This window comes from Hemiscyllium ocellatum, chromosome 25 (genome assembly GCF_020745735.1).
Source record: "Hemiscyllium ocellatum isolate sHemOce1 chromosome 25, sHemOce1.pat.X.cur, whole genome shotgun sequence".
In the NCBI taxonomy this organism is placed as follows: Eukaryota; Metazoa; Chordata; class Chondrichthyes; order Orectolobiformes; family Hemiscylliidae; genus Hemiscyllium; species Hemiscyllium ocellatum.
In genome coordinates, this window is record NC_083425.1 from 32,272,476 (window position 1) to 32,295,022 (window position 22,547).

Consider the following 22,547-nt stretch of genomic DNA (forward strand, 5'->3'; position numbering starts at 1 on the left):
AAACCCCTTCACAAACATACAGACAAAAAAAAAATGGATGTAATATTATGGGTAGAGAAAACAATACTGATAAAACACAGTTCAATAGAACCATTCAATGATGTGTTTGCTTTTCTTCTTCCAAAACCTTCTGTTCTTGAATCTCCTTACTACCAGAGACTTGCAGTTCTATGCTGAAGACACAAGGCAGTCAGCACACTAATTGTACCGTCTTTCTGTACAATTAGTGGCTAGAGGTACCAGGTTATAGCAGGAGGTCATTTTACACACAGAAACAAATAGGAAGGGAAAAAGATGAGATTCTGAAGGGACAATATGAAAAGTTAGGCAGGAATTTAAAAAGGAGGTCCTTTAGTATAATAATATCTGGATTACTCCCGGCGCTATGAGGTAGAGTGGGTAGGAATAGGTGGATAGAGCAAATGAATGCGTGGCTGAGGAGCTAGTGCATGGGGAAGGGTTCATAATCTTGGATCATTGGAATCTCTTCTGGGGTAAAGTAGTGACCGGTACACGAAGGATGGATTGCACCTGCATTGCAAGGGGACTAATATACTGGCAGGGAGATTTGCTAGAGTTCAGGAGGATTTAAACTAGCAAGGTGTAGGTGGAGGGGAAGCCAGGGAGATAGTGAGGAAAGAACGCAATCTGAGACTGGTACAGTTGGGAAAAGCAGCGAGTCAAACAGTCAGCGCAGGCAGGGACAAAGCAGAGAACTAGATAGACTGAGAAATGAAACTGTATTGACTTAAATGCAAGAGGGAAGGCAGATGAACTCAGGGCATGATTAGGAACTTGAAACTGGGATAACATAGCATTTATAGAAACATGGCTCAGGGATGGACAGGACTGGCAGCTTAATGTTCCAGAATACAAATGCTACAGGAAGGATAGAAAGGGGGGCAAGAGAGGAGGGAGAGTAGTAAGGGATAGCGTTACAGCTGTACTGAGGGAGGATATTCCTGGAAATACATCCAGGAAAGTTATTTAGGTGGAAATGAGAAACAAGAAAGGGATGATCACCTTGTTGGGATTGTATTACAGACCCCCTAATAGTCAGAGGGAAATTGAGAAATAAATTTGTAAGGAGATCTCAGTTATCTGTAAGAATAATAGAGTGGTTATGGTAGGGGATTTTAATTTTCCAAACATAGACTGGGATTGCCATACCATTATGGGTTTAGATGGAGAGGACTTTGTTAAGTGTGTACAAGAAAATTTCCTGATTCAGTATGTAGATGTACCCATCAGAGAAGGTGCAAAACTTGACCTACTCTTGGGAAATAGGGCAGGGCAGGTGACTGAGGTGTCAGTGGGGGAGCACTTTCAGGCCAGTGACCATAATTCTATTAGTTTTCAAATAGTGATGGAAAAGGATAGACCAGATCTAAAAATTGAAGTTCTAAATTGGAGAAAGGCCAATTTTGATGGTATAGGTAAGAACTTTCAAAAGCGGAGTGGGGGCAGATCTTTGCAGGTAAAGGGATGGCTGGAAAATGGGAAGCCTTCAGAAATGAGATAACAAGAATCCAGAGTCAGTATATTCCTGTTACGGTGAAAGGAAATGTTGGTAGGTGTGGGGGATGCTGAATGACTAGAGAAATTGAGGTTTTGCTTAAAATGAAGGAGGCATATGTCAGGTGTAGACAGGATAGATCGAGTGAATCCTTAGACAAGTATAAAGATAGTAGGAGTGTACTTAAGAGGGAAATCAGGAGGGCAAAAAGGGGACATGAGATAGCTTTGGCAAATAGAATTAAGGAGAATCCAAAGGGTTTTTACAAAAACATTAAGGACAAAAGGGTCATTAGGGAGAGAATATGGTCCCTCAAAGATCAGCAAGGCGACCTTTGTGTGGAGCCGCAGGAGATATGGGAGATTCTAAACAAGTATGTTGCATCAGTGTTTACTGAAGAGAAGGACATGGGAGATATATGTGGTGACATCTTGAAAAATGTCCATATTACAGAGGAGGAAGTGCTGGATGTCTTGAAAAGCATAAAGCTGTATAAATCCCCAGGACCTGATCAGGTGTACCTTTGAACTCTGTGGGAAGCTAGAGGAGTGATTGCTGGGCCCCCTGCTGAGGTATTTGTATCATTGATTGTCACAGGTGAGGTGCTGGAAGACTGGAGGTTGGCTAATGTGGTGCCACTGTTTAAGAAAGGTGGTAAGGCCAAGTCAGGAAACTAGATTGGTGAGCCTGACAAGGACAAGACTTACAGGTATTTATAAAGGCAAGGAGTGATTAGTGACAGTCAACATGATTTTGTGTGTGAGAAATCATGTCTCACAAACTTGATTGAACTTTTTGAAGAAGTAATAATGAGGATAGATGAGGGCAGAGCAGGGGATGTGATTTATATGGACTTCAGTAAGGCCTTCGACAAGGTTTCCCATTGAAGATTGGTTAACAAGGTTAGATCTAATGGAATACAGGGGGAGCTGGCTCAAGGTAGATGACAGAGGGTGATAGTGGAGGGTTGCTATTCAGACTGGAGGCCTGTGACCAGTAGAGTGCCATAATGATCAATGCTGGGTCCACTACTTTTTATCATTTATATAAATGATTTGGATGTGAGCATAAGAGGTATAGATAGTAAGTTTGCAGATGACACCAAATTGGAGGTGTAGTGGACAGTGAAAAAGGTTACCTCAGAGTACAATGGGATCTTAATCAGATGGGTCAATGGGCTGATGAGTAGCAAATGGAGTTTAATTTAGATAAATGTGAGGTGCTGCATTTTGGAAAAGCAAATTTTAGCAGTACTTGTACACTTAATGGTAAGGTCCTAGGGAGTGTTGCTGAATAAAGACTCCTTGGAGTGCAGGTTCATAGCTCCTTGAAAGTAGAGTTGCAGGTAGATAGGATAATGAAGAAGGTGTTTGGTATGCTTTCCTTTATTGTTCAGAGTATTGAGCATAGAATGTTGGGAGTTTATGTTGCGGCTGTACAGGACATTGGTTAGACCGCTTTTGGAATATTGTGTGCAATTCTGGTCTCCTTCCTATTCGAAGGATATTGTGAAACTTGAAAGGGTTCAGATGTTGCCAAAGTTGGAGGATATGAGCGATAGGGAGAGTCTGAATAGGCTGGGGCTGTTTTCCTGGACCATTGGATGCTGACAGCTGACCTTATAGAGGCTTATAAAATTATGAAGGGCATGGATAGGGTAAAAGACAAAGTCTTTTCTCTTGGGTGGGGGAGTCAAGAACTAGATGGCATAGGTTTAGGGTGAGAGGCAAAAGATATAAAAGAGATCTGAGGGGCAACACTTTCACAGAGAGGGTGATGCACGTATGGAATGAACTGCCAGAGGATGTGATGGAGGCTGATAAAATTGCAACATTTAAAAGGCATCTGGATGGGTATATGAATAGGAAGTTTTAAATGGATATGGACCAAGTGCTGGCAAATAGGACTAGATTCAATTAGGATATCTGGTTGGCATGAACGAGTTGGACTGAAGGATCTGTTTCCATGCTGTACATCTCTATGACTCTAAATGGAGCGAGAGAATACCTAGCCATCTTCCAGATTTTGGCTACTCCGCTGGAGACAGAGACAGAAAGACAGATATAGACAGACAGAGCAATCATTAACTTGTTTCTGAGGGAAGCATGCTTTTAACACACACTCACAGTATCATGTCATCTCAGACATCCTCCCACACTGCTTGCACAAAATAAAAACAACTCACAATGAGTTCCAGCAACTTGGTTTTAAAAGCATTGCAACTCTTTGCACAATTCTTGTTTTAAAGCAGTGCTTTTCTCATCTTAGAGAAAGTGAGGACTGCAGATGCTGGAGATCAGACTCAAAGTGCAGTGCTGCAAAAGCACAGCCGGTCAGGCAGCATCTGAGGAACAGGAGAATCGATGTTTCAAGCATGAAGTTTTCATCAGAAACATTCCTGATGAAGGGCTCACGCTCGAAACATGGATTCTCCTGCTCCTTGGATGCTGCCTGACCAGCTGTGCTTTTGCAGCACCGCATTTTTGACACTTTTCTCTTCTTGATCCACCATCTGAAAAAAGAAAATAAATAGGTGTGATCCTTACAAACATAATCAATCCACTCTGTTATCTAACCAAAATCTCAAGGAGGTTTGTCAAACATGACTTGTGCTTTCCCTAATTACCCTCATTTGTCCAAGTGCTTTTGTTCCAAATTATTATTTGTAAAAAATTCAAAATCTCACAATTAAATTAATTGTTGGATTTATCTTTGCATCCTTTTTGTAGAACAAAAGGTACAACATTTGTAAATGCCTGGTTCTCTGACAGCATCCTTGTGGAGGATTAGAAAATTAGGTCTAGGACTTAACAATTTCCACCCTAATTTCCCTCAATATACCTGACGTATCTCTTCTAATTCTGATGCCTTACCGATATATATACAACCTATTACCTTTTATATCTATTGCTTCCACCTTATTCATTTCAAATCAATTAAGTGTCGCAAAACCTCTTTTTACACCTCCTCTTCCAAAATAGTTTCTAACTTTTAGGTTCTTAACTGTGTCAGAATCATCGGAGATTTCATTCACGTTCTATCTCATTGTCAGAAACAACTTGCTCCATCTTTGAAGTCAAGGTGAGATACTTGTGATGCAGTGGTAAGTTATCTGTTATGGGGAATTATTGCTTATTAACTACACATCATGTCTCATCAATTTTCATCTTTTTATTGTACTGTCTGCTGCAAACAAACTGGATGCTAAGAATTTTCAACCTAGTGGTCAGAGTGAGTATCAGGACAATTCTGCTTGCTGATTGCTTTAACAAACCTTCAGGAACCAACATGTCAGAGTTACAGTTAGTCCTTGAACATTGACCTCATACAACCCACATTCATGGACATTGACATTTGACCAGGGTGGCACGGTGGTTCAGCACCAGGTGACCCAGGTTCGATTCCAGTCTTGGGTGACTGTTTGTGCAGAGTCTACATTTTCTCCCTGTCTTTGAGTGGGTTTCTTTTGGGTATTCAGGTATTCTCCAAAAGCCCAAAGATGTGTAGGTTAGGTGTCTTGGCCATGCTAAATTGCCCATAATGTCCAGGCATGTGCAGATTAGGTGGATTAGCCATGGGAAATACAGAGTTAGGGTCAGTGGCTAGATCTGGAAGGGATGCTCTTCAGCGGGTACTATTAGATGAGCTGAATGCCATTTTTCTGCAGTTAAGGATTCTACGAATTGTACTCAGACACATCTCCAATCCACTCATGATATGAATCTGCATTTTAATACTGAACCTCAGAATGTAAAGCTCCACTAAATAGACTTTGTGCGCAGGAAGATGCACCCAGCTCATGTACTGCACCAGTCTGTATCCACAGGCTGGTTGCTTGATCTCTAAGCTTTCATTCACTTTGTCCTTACTTGGATGCTCACAGTAACCCTGCCTTGCTTTTCCTTTTCGCACTTTTCCCCCCTCAGCACCGGGCTCACTGTACTACTTTTTCATTCAAATCTGACAAAAAACAGTGGACATTAAGTCAAGGGTAGCATTAGATACCTGTCCAGGGGCTTGCACATGGTTTGTCAGCCACTCAGGATGCTCTCCTCATAAAGAGTGAAAAGCTGAATACTGGAGAGCCCATCGAACATTTCTGCTCTATTATGCTCCTATTATGAAATGAGAGTGGCAAGTATTACAGGAGATGGAAGTGGGTGAGTCAGCTGTTACTTTTGCTGCTGTTGGAGATGTATTCTGAATGAGTGAGGGAGTAGGCAGCATAGAGAGCTGACAAGGTTAGTGGTGTCAAGTTTTGGTGTGGGTGATGGTGAGTGGGGAAGATGTTGCAGGCATTCGCAAGTGTGGTAGAGCTTGAGGCTTGGATGGGAGGTTAGTGCAGTAACAGGGATAGACTGAGGTCATCGACCTTCTTTCTACAGTGCTGCGTACTCCTTGAGAGGCTAAGAGTGCACTGACCTGGATGGCAAACTCAGATCAGGTTGGTGTGGTCCAATACTGTGGTCTGGTCCTGAGGAAGAGGAGGTTCTGTCTTTGCAGCACACCTTCTACTGCAGCACTGAGATCTTTGCCTGCACAGCAGGGCACAGATTTCCTTCTTTGTCATGTCTGGGGCAAATACTGGAAGCGTGCAGGACAGCTCCAGACTGAAATGCTTGTTTGGGTGCAGAATGGCCATTTAACATGGCGCCAGTATTAGGGATGCTAGTCCACCCTGGGATACCCTGGCAGTGGCAAGTTCTCCCAGTATGACGAGTGATAGAATGGGGCTAGAATCAGACAAGAGTTGCACATAGGGACAGAGTACAAATTCAATGAGGTGAGTTTGATAAACCTGCTAAGCCTCATGGGGAGAAACCATCTGCAAAAAGTGACAAAAGTAATTCTTAGTCAAATAAGCATGCAAGATTCAGTCCAATGTTCTTTACGTTAGAGTCATTGAGAGGTGTGGGGGTTGGCAGGTTAGGTGACCATTGCACCATTCCCATTGCTGCAAAGGTTAGTCCAATTGCCCACCAATCAACTCATTCAGAGGTGGCAGGCAAACATCGATGAGTTTCTCAATAAATCACTGGCCTCAATACTCGAGTTGTAGATTACCAGAAGCTGCTGGCCAATCAAAAGTCAGGACATTCTGGGATCTAAAGTCTGCTGGTTGATGTCTGCTGCTCAAGGGATCCAGCAGTCAAAGATTAAATAATTCTTTACATTTGTTGAAGAGATGGAAAGGGATTTGTGGGGACTGGAAGAAAGGGCAGGAGTTAGGCTTTCAGAGACCTTTTGCCTTCCATCTGTGCCTCCAATTGCCCTGGACTGGGGCATTTTGAAACCCTCCTTTAACCCAGTTGTTAGGCATCCCTGGTCTCCCAGTCAGGAATCTAGACACTTTTTGGGTGATCAAGGAAATAGCATGCTGAGGCACTCATGTGGCCATTAATTGACTACTAAAGGGTCTTAACTAGTGGTAGGTTGAGAAGATCACCCATGGACCTTCATGCCTAGAAATGAACCAGTGAGATGGCGAGAAAATGTTAGGTTTCTTTCCAGAGTCAACTCAGCTAATTATTTAGCTTCTCACCACCACCATGGGGGAGACAATTACATCAGGAGTCTTGTACATAGTTAATTTTGGTTCAATTTGAATAATAATTCAACTGGCTTATATTCTAAAGCTAGGAAAGTATGGATATTAACTATTAAACTAAACTCAGTGAACAGATTAACCTTTGTGGATCAGTAGAAATACTCTGTTACTTCAACAAACACTATGTATTTGAAAAAGGATGACAATATGAACAGTCAAAACAACCATTATGTATCGAGAGATTCTAAAGAGCTGACCATCCTGTTAGAGTGCCTTACTGTGATTTTCCAGTGAAACACATTTTCCAGATTTAAAGCAGCAAAATTTCAAAGGAGTGCTGCTGCAGATTTAACTTTTCTTGTTTTGAATGACAATTTTGGTCAATTACCCTTGCATCAATTTTTTTAACATGTCAGTACCTAGCAAGTTATTTTCAGCTCACTGATTAATGACACGCAACGGTAAAAAGGAACACACAAGGGAATTTCAATGCCCAGAGGTATACTTAAAAACATTGTTCTTTAACCAGTTTTCTGCTGAGAGAAATTTATTTTCAGACTAAAACCCAGTCTGAAATACGACATTTCCTTTTGCCTTTATTGATAACAACATTTGGGGTTAACAATGACCAGAAATGTTTCCATTGTTGCCAGATAATAGAGCCCATATACAATTCACAATCAAACTGAAACTGAGAAATAATTTGATATGATTGTTTAATAGTCATTTTTAACATGTTGTGTTGATTTCAATTTTAGTGCAAATTTAGTCCACATATTATGACTGAAGCAAGCATTTAGGACTTCAAGAATAACTGGTTTCCCAACCAAGCATAATAGTGAATGTTAATCTAATAATAGGTATTATACTTGCTCTGATTTGTACAAGTAGGGAACTGTTTCACTCATCAATTCTTCATCAATCTCACTAATCAGTCTGGATGTATGGTACTATTAGCAGTTTCCATTTACAGTTACTGGCGAGACAGCCCTTTTTCTCAATTATACAAAAGCATCTGTCTGAATATCTAGAGGACAAGATCAATGGTTTTGCAAAACTGAGACAAAATATCATTGACCCTCTTGTCACTGTGACTCTGAATTGAAGGGCTTATTTCTATTAAAGATCTTTAAACTGACTAGGGAGATCATGAAAGATATTAAACAAAAGGGGAAAAGTTCTTGTCTTCATCAATTTTAGCCTAAAAACTTAACATGCAAATAAAACAGAACAGTAGTGAACAAAAAGCTTGAATTTGTAGTAGAAATGTCAAATAAAACTGTAAGGATTTTGCAGTGTAAGAACATGAGGATGGTGATTTCTGCCCAGTCATTAGCATCTACTGTGAGTCAATGATGATGTTGAGACATAAAACGATAATAGAAAATAAACATCAATACTCAGACTTTGATTAGGTTTTTAACAGGGGGTTGCGAGACAGACACAGGAAACAGTTCTTGGTATTGACACTATGTCACATCAGGGTTAATTACATGACATTATTTTTAAATGTATAGTGCCTAAATGACTCAGGGGTGCCTGATCAGAAGTGCCAGGAGTGAAGCCTGGAGGTGGCATCCAGTCATCAGTCATCAGTGGTCTTTTGGAAAGATGAGCATCTGCCAGGAGGTTTATTTTTGTTTTATTCCTTCATGGGATATGGGCATTACCCAGTAGTACAGCATTTATTGCCCACTCCTAATTGTCCAAGGGGGAGTTAAGAGTCAACAACATACGTCTGGGATCAGCTGTAGTGAGACTAAGTAGGGATAGCATATCTCGCTCCCTAAAGGACATTGTGAACCAGATGGGTTTTATAATAATCAATAGTGGTTTCATGGTTATCATGAGGCTAACGTTTTTTTTAATTCCTCATTTGCACTGAATTCAAATTTCACCATCTGCAATTTTGAGATTCAAACGCATGTCCCCAGAATATTAATCTGGATTTCTGGATTACTTGTCCAATAACTCACCAGTTGGCATTACCATTTATTTTCCATCAACAAAATGACACAGAGGAGTTTGCAAAGGCCCAACATTGACATGGGCAGCCATCAGTCAGAAGCTCCATTGGTCTCTTGATGCCTACCTTGATGTGATAACTAATTCAGTTGCTGAGAGGCAAGAGTTATTTTTCTCTGTGTCAGGTTGATGAAATCTGCTCAGAAACTCCAAAGGACATCAATAGGTATGTCTACACAGGCCAGGAAAAGAAGAGTGGTCAGGACAATATGGGTCCAATGTCATGAATGACCTGATAAGATCTCAGTAGATGAGTGAAACCCTAGTGACAGGTATTTAACTCCGTAGGCAGAAGCATTCCCATGAGCTGAGGTGATTGAATGGCCATACTTTAGTCTCCTTTAGATTGCTAGAGCATGTGGTCAATGGAATCATTGAGAAACCAGACATCTTCACACAGGAGAACAATTGAGAAGTGGGCATCCCTGAGGATCACCACAGTTTATGGTCCTGTTATCCTGGAATAAGTGAGGGATGACAGGCCATTCATACATCATTGTCTTTTCATCCTGCATGAATGGTCAGCTCACAATGCTTGCAAAATGCTTCAAATGATGTGCTGTAGTTGGGCTGATCAACCTGACACCATTTGGATGAGGCAGCACTGCACATTTCAGGAGTCTCCTGACACACTGGTCATACAAGCCACTTGATAATAGCAATAGCAATTCCATGCAACATAGATGAATCTTTTTTCATCATTTCTCAAATATGTCAACTAATTCCTCCCTCAGTCATCATGCTTCCCTGCTGTAGTTGCACTCTGTAGTTTCATGGTAGTTACACTCTGACAGATCCCAGATACTGTGGCCTGGATATCTTTCCCAATCATGCAGTGAGAGTTGGGAATTCTTTCAGCTTTCAAACCCTCTTTGGACAAAGGTGTACAGAATTGCAGGAACGTCAATCTGGGTGGGGATACTGGGTGAGGTGTGGGGGAACGATGGAGATGGATTGCATACATATGACAGACAGAATTAGATCCCTCACATCCAGATGCAGGTGGACATTCAGGCCGCTGAGGGCTGGTGTGGACGGTTAAAAAGCCATTGTCCCTGTGATACTTATCTATCACAATCCTTAACCTCACATCATGCCCACACATGCTAACTCACATCAATCCATAGTACACATCCACTAATGGCCTCTCATGACCATCATGCCAATACAAACATTTACCAACACCCTGATGCCTCTCAAACTTCCATGACAGTTCATGCTCCACCCACCCAACCCCATGGCATCTTATAATTCCAAATCCAACGTGGTGTCAACTTGGAAGAAGAGGAATCAGTTTGGACTCTAAACATTAACTTTGAAACATTAACGTTTCTCTCTTCACAGATGCAGCAAAATCTGCTGACTTTTCCCCATAGTATTTCACTTTTAATCTTTAGACAATTTCACTGAGCTTTCAATAAAACTGTGAACTTACAAGCCACTCAGCACTGCACCCTTCCCTCGCTGATAATGATTGTGCGTGGAAAGCAGCCAAGTATTAATTATGTTAAAGTGATAGTCACAGAATCATGTCAATAAACTGGTACTGAAATTGCTAGAACAGTTTTCTTTCAATTCTCACAGACGCCCTGGCAGGCATTTCCCCCCCATTTTTAGAAGGCTGACCATTTAAATAGCCACAGTTCTACAGAATAGTTACCATTCAAAAGCAGAATAATTTGCAAGAATTGCTGAAATAAAATGAAAACATTATGTGTACTGTATGAGAGGAGAGTGCTGAGAGTTGACTGTCAGACTATGCAAGTATTGATAAATTTTATGTAATGTGACTGAATACACATGCATTAAAAAATTAACAAGGAGAAGTTTATTTTTTTGTCATCCTAGATTGTGGAAAGTGTGAAAAAAATTGACACCTGATTGGGGTTAAAACTTAACACATTATTGCAGTAACACAATAATGTTTGAGGCAGAGGAAGACCATCCAGCCAACTCTTCCATCCATTAGTTTTCTTTACCCATGATGGAGCAGCAAATTATTGAGCCAGCCTCAATGGAAATTCATTCTGCCATTGCTTTCTAAGCCACTGTCCTTACTGACAATCTGTTTTATAATTTTATTATTAAAAATATTCAATTTTCTTCCCAATCATTTTAACCTTACTTTGTATTCCTTAATACATGAGTCCAATGCCCATTAATGATCCTTTATGTATTCAAGTTCTCCACATTAATGAAGATCTTAAAGATTCTTAACATTTCTTTCCTTATCCTTCTCTCCTCGAAAAACCAAAGACCTAAGAGAATCAAGATTTTGTTCTAATTCATCTTTCTAAATTCAGGGACTAGGCTGGCAGTCATTCCCTTCTTTCTGAATAATTCTACGCTTTGCCTGTATGAAAAATATTCAAAATGATCACAACAATCCAGAAGAAAAAGGGTGAGTTTGTTTCTACTGGATTTTAGAAACATAAGCACTGACTTGATGGACGTGTACAAGATCCCAAATGATCTTGACAAGGTGAAAGTGGATGAAATGCTTCCATTTGTGGGTAAATCCAGAACTAGTGGACAACTATTTTAAAATTGCTCTTTCTATACAGAAATGAGGAGAATTTATTTTCTCTCAGTGTTGAACAACTTTGAAACTTTGTCTCTGAAGGCAGTGGAAGAGACATCATTGAATATTTGTAGGAAAGAGGTGGATAGATTTTTATCAGACAGGGAATCAAGAGTTATCAGGGGTAGATGGGACCAAATACAACATTGTAGCTATATTTATTAGAAAAAATAGAGCTCATTTTAATTGGATCTCATTATTACACATCACAGTATTTTATGTAGTTAGAGAAACACAACCGCAAATGGTAGAATCCATTGTAGACAAACAGGAGGCTGCAAGAAGAGTTTTAAAGAAGGGTGTTTTGAAGAAAGATTAATACTTTAAACATTGCCTTCTCCACCTCTTGATGCTGCCTGGCTTGCTGTGTTCTTCCAGCCTCCTGTTTGTCTACAATATTTTATGCACTTGCTTCACTGCCATTTCCATGTTGAATCTCTGAATGTCTTATAAATAGGTTTTTTTGTGTGAAAGTCAACCAAAATCTTCCTGAAGACTTGTGGACAAAACATAGTGATTGACTATATTGATATACTAGAACTAATTTGAGCAAAGTAGTTAGACATTGTAGAAAAGAAAGCATGAAACTACAAACCAGTTAGTTTAACATTGGTCATAAGGAAAATATTAGACGTTGTTATTAAAGAAGTTACAGCAAATCACTCAGAAAAGTTCAAGGAAATCAGGAAAAGTCATCATGCTTTTGTGAAAGGGAAATCATATTTGACCAACCTTTTCAAGATAATGCACACTGTGGATTAAGGGGACTGCTGGATATATTTTACTTGAATTTCCAGAAGGCATTTGATAAAGTGCCACATGACAGGTTATTGTGGAAAATAAAACTTCATGGTGTAGGTATAAGATACTGGCATGGGTAGAAGATTGCTTAGCTAATTGCAAGCAGAGAGTACCTGTAAATGGGCCTTGCTCAGGTAGTCAAGATGTAACAATGGTTTGTCACAGGGATTGGTGCCGCTACTTCAAGTATTTTCAATTTATATAAATGACATAGATGAAAGAATGGAAAGTACAGTTACCAAATTTGCTGATCTCATAAAGATAGATAGTAAGCAGGTATAGCAAGTAATTAGGAAAAGTTAACATTTATCACAAAGTGGATTTAAACAAAGGGAAGAGGGTTATGCTTCAGTCAGACAGGGCACTGTTGAGAGTGAAACTGAAGTACAGTGTGCACCATTGGTCACCTTATTTCTGGAAAGATGTAAATGCATGGCAGCAGTTCAGAGAAGATTTACTCGAATATATCAGAATATAAGGGGACAGGCTGATGAAAGGTATGGCAGTTGTCACTTGAGAAAGGGTTACATGTCTAGGCTTGTCTCTGCTGGAGCTTAGATGAATAAGACACAACTTGAGTGGAACATATAGATCCTGAAAAGTATTGTTAGCATAGATGTGAAAAGGATGTTACCTCTGATGGGAGAATCTAGAACAGAGATGATGCAAGTTTTTTTTCTCTCACGAAGTCATGAATCTTTGCAGCACTCTGAAAAGGTGGTGGCAGCAGACTATTTTTAAGGGCAAAGTTGGATAGATTTTTGTTAAGCATGGCAGAGAAAGATTATTAGTGGGAATGAAGATTGGAGATGACAGTCAAATCAGCAACGGTCTCAATGTTTGGCAGAGTAGGCTCAAGAGGCTGAATTACCAAACGCTGCTCCTAATTCGTTTGTATATTTGCATGTCCCTTCTGAATTCATCTGACCATGTCCTGTTAGATGATCACATCAACTTTCTTTCATCAATGTCTCAGATTGTCCCATAATTTCAGTTCAGCAACTAATGGTTAATACTTAAATTAGAACTTCTGCATTTATAAGAAACAATTTTGAGCATTTATCATTTTTTGTAAGAGAATTCTACTTGTGTCAGAATTGCATTGTGCAGCTTAACTTCTGATGAATCACAAGGGTTTAAATACAGATTTTGAGTTTTCACTTTAACAGTTCCTATTTTTCTAAGATGTTTCCAAATGGCAATTCACCAGTCATAATCTTGTTTTGGATATACTGCCTTGCACATATTTTCTGGCAGTCTACAGCTTGGACACTAGCAGACAACTGACCAAACACACCCAGTGTATTGGTCCAAATGAATTTTGATTGGATAAGCAATGCAGACATCTGGAAGTATTTCATAATGAGTTCAAATGTGTATCTGTAAGCATTAAAAATGAAAATTTGATCACCGTGTTAAAACGTTTCTTTAACAGATCCTTAATATTGTGAACCCTAAAGAAAATTCACAACAGGTTGGGTAATCTGTGCACAAATGAAAATATATCATTCAACTATGAACAACTACAATTACCAGGCATCTTTGTAAGTGTTGCTGCATTATATTTGAATGTAAAGACAACAATGATATTTCAAGCTATGTGCAAATTTGCTGTCTTTTTATTTAAAAGAAACCTTGAATACTTGAGCTTACATATTTTGTGAGTTTTCATTACTATTCTCAACATCTGCTTCAATCAAATTTTTGCCAGCCCAAGGTCAGCACATTTATAATTTGCTCAATGGCTTTGAGGAGTAACTTTGAATATGAAAATGTGCATAGCTTTCATTCAGTCATTCTGCATAATATTGTCAGTCATGTGGGTCATGCAAACTCTTCCTTTCCATTTAGAATGCATCATCATTATTCACAGGTTGCCAAGCATGGCAAGTTAGCCTAGAGCAGTTGGCAAAGCTGCTTCAAAATGTGACTTCAAAATGATAATCTGTCAGTCTTTTAAGTAATGTACTCAAGGAAGAATTCCTTTCACATTCCATAACTATGTAGAAAGGGTGTATATTCACCAGATTTACTATGAATCTTTTTAAATGGTTTTTCATTCTCATAATTAATAAGGTTCATGAAATAAACTAAAAAAAACGGCAGATAGCTCTGAAAATAATATATCTCAATGGTTGTTTTTCAAACATTCACATGAAGTCAACTCATGTCATAGGGAATGCAATAGTATTACACTTCTATTCATTATCTAAAAGAAATGCATCTATTTATCCGACACACCACAAATGGGTGCCTTAACATTCACAATTCATTGCTAATTATGCAGATTTAATCCAAAATATTTCATAATCACAAAATAAATTAATAAAGTAACTTAAATAACTTATATCAGTTAGTCTAGACTAAACAGGATACACCCTCAATTACTCAACACAAATGGTCTACAACATGTGTTAACTTTAATTTGATTCCAAGTTGTAAGACTGTTCACACAATGTTGTCATTGTCCCTATTTTGGACTAAATCTGCAAGATCTAGAGTAAGATTCCTTTATAAACTAAGAATTATACTGAGCACAATCTGTGTTCATATAGATTTGAAAGAAATATGAGGGCCTTTGGTTAAAAGGAGCATCCACATTTACTCCAAAAGGCACCTTAAATATTTTGTTTAGTGACTTTGTTACCGTATGTACACTGTCCTGCTATTTTTCTTTCAAACAATAAACTCTTACATTTTATAAGATGAATCTGATTGTCAAACTTTAAATAAATCAAATAATCATTAACTCAAATCATACTGAAACTTAAAAGAGAGTGAAAACACAAGCTGTGTTGAATGTGCTGATCTATAGCTTGTGTTTGTAAATTGGAGTAACAGTTTTTATTTCTGTATCCAATTTTTAAGTTGATTTTCGCACTTTGGATGTAATGATGTGAACTGCCTTTGCAGTGGGTTTTGAATCTGGTGGGATATTTATACTGGATGGGGCAATGTTTATGTTGTTCATCCCCCTTGTGTGATGGTCTGGGACCAGAGGGCTAAGTTAAGGTAGAGCTGAAGAAGAATTTCTTCTCTCGGAGGTCAGTGAATCTATAGAATTCTTTACCACAGAGGACCATAGTGGCCATGCCATTAATTATATTCAAGGTGGAGTTAGACAGTAAAGGAATCAAGGATTTGGCTAAAAGGCAGGAATATGGAGTTGAGTGTTATCAGATCAGTCATAGTCTCATTGAATGGCAAAGAAAACCTGATGGGCTGAATGGCCTACTTCTGCTCCTACAGCCTATTCTCTAATGATTAGTTCCCATAACATAAGAACTGGATATGGGTAAAAGTTCAACAGATGCTTTTTGCAGCTCCTGATATTTACAAATATTACAATTACAGACATTTCAATGTTTGGGCTAGTATTATGCTTTCTAGTTACAAGTTATAGTTTTAATCAGCATATCATGCTTCAAGTGGCCCAGTTAAAATGGAATCTGAGACTTTTACATCTTCAGGTCACATGCTATGTTATAGTGATGCTGTCAGGAGCATGTCTATTTAAGGTACAATTGCACACCAGAAATTGGCTAAGTGTCAAGTTTCATGGAGGGTTCCTCTTTGTATGTTAAGGCACCCAACTGTAGTGTATCAGATAAATAGTAGCATTTCTTTTAGATAATGGAATAGAAATATAATACGTGCCAAAATTTGCTATACTATTTTCCAAAACTTGCCTCATTAGATCGGCACTAAGCATCTGTGGGACTGCTGTCATCCTATTTTTATACTGAACTGAGGTAGATTTACTCGCTGCTGCTCTGAACTCCCATAATTCCCATTGTTAGTGCCATTTTAAAAGCCCAACTGTACATCAAGTCGTGAGTTGCCAGCCAGGAGCTGCTACTCACTGTGCACTAAAAGCAAACACTTCTCAGGGCACAGCAGTGATATGGCTGAAAATTCATTGTGAACACGAATGTACATGCATAACTGTATTGCTATTTGAGAATCAAGCTGCACTGTTTACTTGTCCATTGCCTCAAACTTTAGAACGTTGTTGAGAGGAGTGCTACTATTGTTCAATGTAACTTACAACATAATCATGGTGACTGTCATTCTACACTATCCACCTGTCGTAGCCAGCATTATTGTGAGCATCAATGACATACATTCTCACAGTAACGCAATACACTATTGTCATCTGCCCTCCTTTTATGTTGAGTTGGCCCTCCACCCTTCACAATTATTGTCCTCTCTGAATCCCTATTTTTCTGCCTCCCATCCACAGAACTGTGTTCACCAACTTCGTTACCAGAATAGTGATCCCTGATAAACCCCTCTTTGACTTTCATTGAGCTCGCTGTGACTGACAGTCCTTGATGGACAGCTCTGGCTGATCTATGTGTAGCTTCCCTACTGACTTATAGATGGCTCCCTAGACTGATTGCACTAGACCTGCAGGACTGACTGTTTCCCACTCCCTGGACTGTAGACATATGTGTCTCCTGACTTAATCAGCTGGCCGACCATTGCAAAGCCCCTGAACTGATAGCAAATGAAGCTTTTGATTTGAGCCCCTGACTGAAGGCTGTCACCTTGAGATGCCTATGGACTACCCCTCTGAGACTTGGAGACATGACCATTTGGTTGAAGCATGTGCAATATGTTTGCTGCATAAGCTGTGGCACATACTGTAAATGTGAAACCAATGTAGCATAGAAACAGGTTCACCCCTTGACAAATCACTGCTGACAATCACAACAAACTGAATGGTTTTATGTCAGTGCTCAAAGGCAAGGCAAGACAGAAGTGCTTTAAGCTTTCAGGTTTTGGCTGAGGGTGAGAAGTGCAAAAAGGCAAGGCAATGCAAAAATGCTGTCAGCATTAACTAGATTTAAAGCAAGTGAATGCTAAGACAGCAAGTGAAGAGTCCCAAGATGCACTCTAGTACAATCCATGACATGACTGCTTATCCCTACATGCAGAGTGTCCTGACAGCAGTATTCCAATAGTAGGAGCTATGTGCTATAAAGTGCAACACAGGAGTGCAGAACCTTATCGAAAGAGAATTGGAGTGTGCCATGTAGATGTGGTGAGGCTCAGATATATCTGATGCCAGCATCTGCAGACAAGGTTGTGGGCATTCAGTGATCATGGAATGTGAGCTGAGATGTTGTGACTACTGACCCAGATGAGCAAATGACAAGCTGGAGTTGTCAGGTACTTGTTCTGATTTTCATGTCGGAAATTACCTCCTTCTAGTTTCTTTCTGGTATGTGGGAAAATGGGAAACTGTATACCATGAAGGCAAGACTTGATAAGAATAACATGCTGAAGCATTAAAATGGATGCAAACAGGCCTCTCACTGTTCACTGGTGTCATTCTTATCCCATGCTCATAACTTGGTTTCCTCTTGACATTGAGAAACAAATTTCTGTCTACCTTACCCTATTTCCCAACTGATTGGCCAATGTCCATGTCATTCAAGGTTTGGGAACATTCCAATTATGTTTACCTCACTGAAATATAATGCAAAACATGCTTTGCAATTTAGGAATATGTTAAAAATATTTTTGTGTGTATAGACTTTGCTCATAAACAGTATTTATTTGAGGAGACACATTGGATGATGAGTTGGTGTAAAGCCTGTGTCATCGCTACTTATAACTTGTCAGCCAGAAAACAACTAACTTACTTGTGTTTTCATGAACCTATCTTTAAATCAATGCTAACATATCTGATAATATGTGGAAAGGAAGAATGTGCAGGGCTAAGTAAGGTGCTGGCAGAGTGACAGGAGGTAAATTACTCCTATGGTGAGCCAGCACAGTCACAGCAGGAGGTCATCATTACAGATGTACTTGGTATGTGTGGCAAAATCTACCCCTCTGTCAGCAATTTTAACAAACAGTAAAGGTTTTGTTCATAGTATTTCATAGCTAATGACAATATATATGAGATACATGATCTGCCCTTGTGTGCCTATCAGGCTCAACCTAAGAATTGGGTACATGGACTTTGCTTTAGAACAATGACACATACAGAGACCCAGAAGCTCTCTCCAAGATCATTCTGTGGTACCCTGATGGAAGTAGCTTATTGCATAAGGTCAGTTAACTCTTTCAGGTACTAAATATTTTATTCAAATGCAAGTCTGATGTATTTTCTCCTTGTTACAATTTAAAAGGATATAAAAGGGACAGACATATTCTGTCCCTATCTAAGGAGTCATAGCTTTTTTTTAAAAACACAAATTCCGACTGCAAAACTGTTTACTATTTACTGACTACAGCATCCTCAAAAATACAAGAACAATCACAATTTTATTTCTATGTTTCTTTGACTTAAATCCATTCCAGCTGTTCTCAGGCTGATCACAGAGAAGCAGGAGCAGATGCATTGGAGTGATGTACGACCATAAGCTGCTGATTTATTTGAGAGAGAATAACGACTGGGTGGTGAGTTCAACCCGAGGACCACCACACCTCAGGTGAGAGGTGAATTTGAGAATGTGGGAACTTAGCTGATTCAGGAATTGAACCCAAGCTATTATGACCAACGTGCAATGCAAGGCCAACTGAAACATTTCCAAATGGCTATTTCTGTTTGTAAGCCTAAAATCGATTGCAGTGGACCTTGAAGCACTCTGCCACCTAATTCTTCTAACGTCAACACAAAGCCATACAGTCCTGAAAGTACAGTGACTAATTTGCACTTGGTTACATGATTTATGTGTGGGACAATATAATCTCCCAGCATCTTGAATTAGGAAAGTTGAGAAAGATAAAGTCAGAGTTTTTGCTCACAATGGAAGTACAGGCGTACAGACACTGCACAAAATTGCAATAAATTTCAGGACACACTCACCACTTAAGGTCACCTCTGAGTCATAGGTGATCATATGATACTTGCACTTGCAACGGTGCAGCTATATCAAATAGCTTTCATGGATAAGGAATAATTAATGGGGGGAGAAGACTAACAATATAATTTGATAGAAACATAATACTTTGCCATTCAGGGTTGAATAGAGAGAAAGCATTACAATGTTATAAAAACATTCGGTAATATGTTCCCAGGCAGTATTCATTAATATGTCCCTTAAACATTGTGTTACATTCAGGCATATAATCTTAGAAGCATTTCAGGTTTTTCCATGCCTCAGGCAATATGAAACAGGAAACATGGAAATAAGTCCATCAAAGGCCTATATGAATCAGTCACAGACAACCCTAAAGATTGAAACAGGTACTCAAGGTCAAAATTTGGATCTGAATCCACTATTCATGCATTCTTGGGAATAGATTATGAAAACTATCAAAAAATGCAAGAAAGCTTTCAAAATAAGATAAGATTAATGCCTTTAAGAAATGGGTTGCTATCCCAGGTTTAAGCGCCAACACGTGTAGTTGTCTTTCTTTGACAAGTTTAAGGGAGTGACAGCTCATTGCAGACTCTTGCCCTGTAATGTGGTACACCCCAATTTGAGAAAGCATGGCAATTATGTAATTTGACTGTACCGGCGATGCAAAATATATCTTGGAAGTAGATAAAGAATTATTTGAGCAGTTACATTGGAGAGGTAGGGGAATGCCTAAACGGAGTGACTCAGGGATTGAATTTAGCTCTACTCTTTCTAACTTATGTCAATGGCTTACATTGAGGAATTCAGTTACAAAATAAACAAAATTAGACATCAACTTAGAAAGGACTATGGAAATGAAAGAAGCAGAATTTATGTAATGAGATCAACAAAATATGTAATTGGACAAAAAGAACAGAAGAAAATGAATGCAACTAAATATAAAAGAAGAAAATGGATGATCTGCATGATTAGTGGCTAGCGAGATTTGAGATGATTTGTAGCTCAGCTTGAGGTTCTGGATGTAGGCTTGCTTGCAGAGCTGGAAGTTTCATTTTCAGACATTTCATCACCTTACTAGGTAATATCGTTAGTGAGCCTCCGGATGAACTACTGGTGGCATGGCAAACTTTCTATATGTGTGTTTAGGTTTACTTAGGTGGGTGATGTCATTTCATGTGGTGAAGTAATTTCCTGTGGGCTAGTTATTTCCTGTTCTTTTTCTCAGGGGGTGGTAAATGGGATCCAACTCAATGTGTTTGTTGATAGAGTTCCAGTTGGAATGCCACGTTTCTAGGAATTCTCATGTGTGTCTCTGTTTGGCTTGTCCGAGGATGGATGTTTGTCCCAGTTGAATGGTGTCCTTCCTCATCTGTATGTAAGGATATTAGTGAGAGTGGGTCATATCTTTTTGTGGTTAGTTGATGTTCATGTATCCTGTTGGTTAGTTTTCTGCCAGTTTGTCCAATGTAATGTTTGTTACAGTTTTTGAAAGGTATTTTGTAAATGACATTAGTTTTGCCTATTGTCTGTATAGGGTCTTTCAAGTTCATGAGCTGCTGTTTTAGTGTGTTGGTGGGTTTGTGGGCCACCTGGAACACCAACTTACAGATTGGTCAAGGGGCTACACCAAAGCCTAAAACAATTAGTAGAAGACTCACACCACTCCATCCACTCCACCCAAGAATTTCTGAGGACCATCAAAGACATTGAAATAGAAGAGGATGAAATAATGGTCTCCTTTGACAAAACAGCCCTGTTCACATCCATCAACATTAACCTGGCCGAGGAAACACTGACTACAATGTTAGAAGAACCAAAGACACACACACCAAACACCACCAACTTCATCAGCAAGGAACAATGTCGTCAAGCTAGTGGACCTATGCCTCACCACCCACTTCACCTTCAACAAAACCTACAGAAAAACCAACAGAACACACATGGGATCTCCGATATTAGGATTCTTAGCAGAGGCAGTAATGCAGAGACTCGAACAAACAGCTCTGCTAACCATCCAACTCAAACTTTGGGTTCGCTGCGTAGATGACACCTTTGTCATCATTAAAGTTAATAAATTAGAGGAAACCTTCAAGATCATCAATAATACCCTTACAGGCATATAATTCACTAAAGAGGAGGAAAACACAACAAACTGCCATTCTTAGGTGTTGCAGTAGAGTGAACAACCAATGGAGAACTTCAAACCAGCATCTACAGGAAAACAACACACATTGACCAAATACTGAACTATAGAAGCAATCATCTCAACGCTCACAAACAAAGCTGCATTAGAACATTATTTCAATGAGCCACCATACACTGCAGCACAGAGGAACTAAACGGAGCAGAGGAAAATCACCTATAAAGTGTATTAAAAAAGAATGGGTACCCAATGAACACAGTCTGCCGATTTCTCAGCAACAAACCCAAACAAGCACACAAAACACATCCAGAAACCCTAGCCATGCTTCCCTACAACAAAGACATCTCAGAGATGACTGTCAGATTATTCAGACTCCTTTACATCATGGTAGCCCACAAACCCAACACACTAAAACAGCAGCTAATGAACTTGAAAGACCCTAGACAGACAACAAGCAAAACTAATGTCATTTACAAAATAGGTTTCAAGAACTATAATAAACATTACAAAGGACAAACAGGCTGAAAACTAACCACCAGAATACATGAACATCAACAAGTCACAAAAAGACATGATCCACTCTCACTGGTATCCTTACATACAGATGAGGAAGGACACCATTTCAACTGGGACAACACATCCATCCTAGGACAAGCCAAACAGAGACACAGGAAATGATGTCACCCACCCAAGGAAACCTAAATACATAAATAGAAAGCGGGCCATGCCACCAGTGCTTCATCTGGAGGTTCACTGATGATGTTACTTAGTGTGGTGATGAAACACCTGAAAACAAACCTTCCAGTTCAGCGAGCAAACCTACATCCATGATTAATGACAATGAAGGAACATAGGATCAATTGAATGATATCTAGGAACCAAATAAAACTAAACATGTCCAATCAGAACCAGCCAATACAGCTAATAAAATGTTGAGTTATACAGCATAAACAGTCATAGAAACTTGTGATTAAACCAGAAATACCTCTGATACTAGTCCTTTAGTATTTGTCTTAGCTCTGCTCATAAAGAGACAAACACTCAAGCATTGAAGGCAAGGCACAGGAAAAATGTTGATTCCTAATGGGAAATGTCTAAGTTAAGACTGCAGA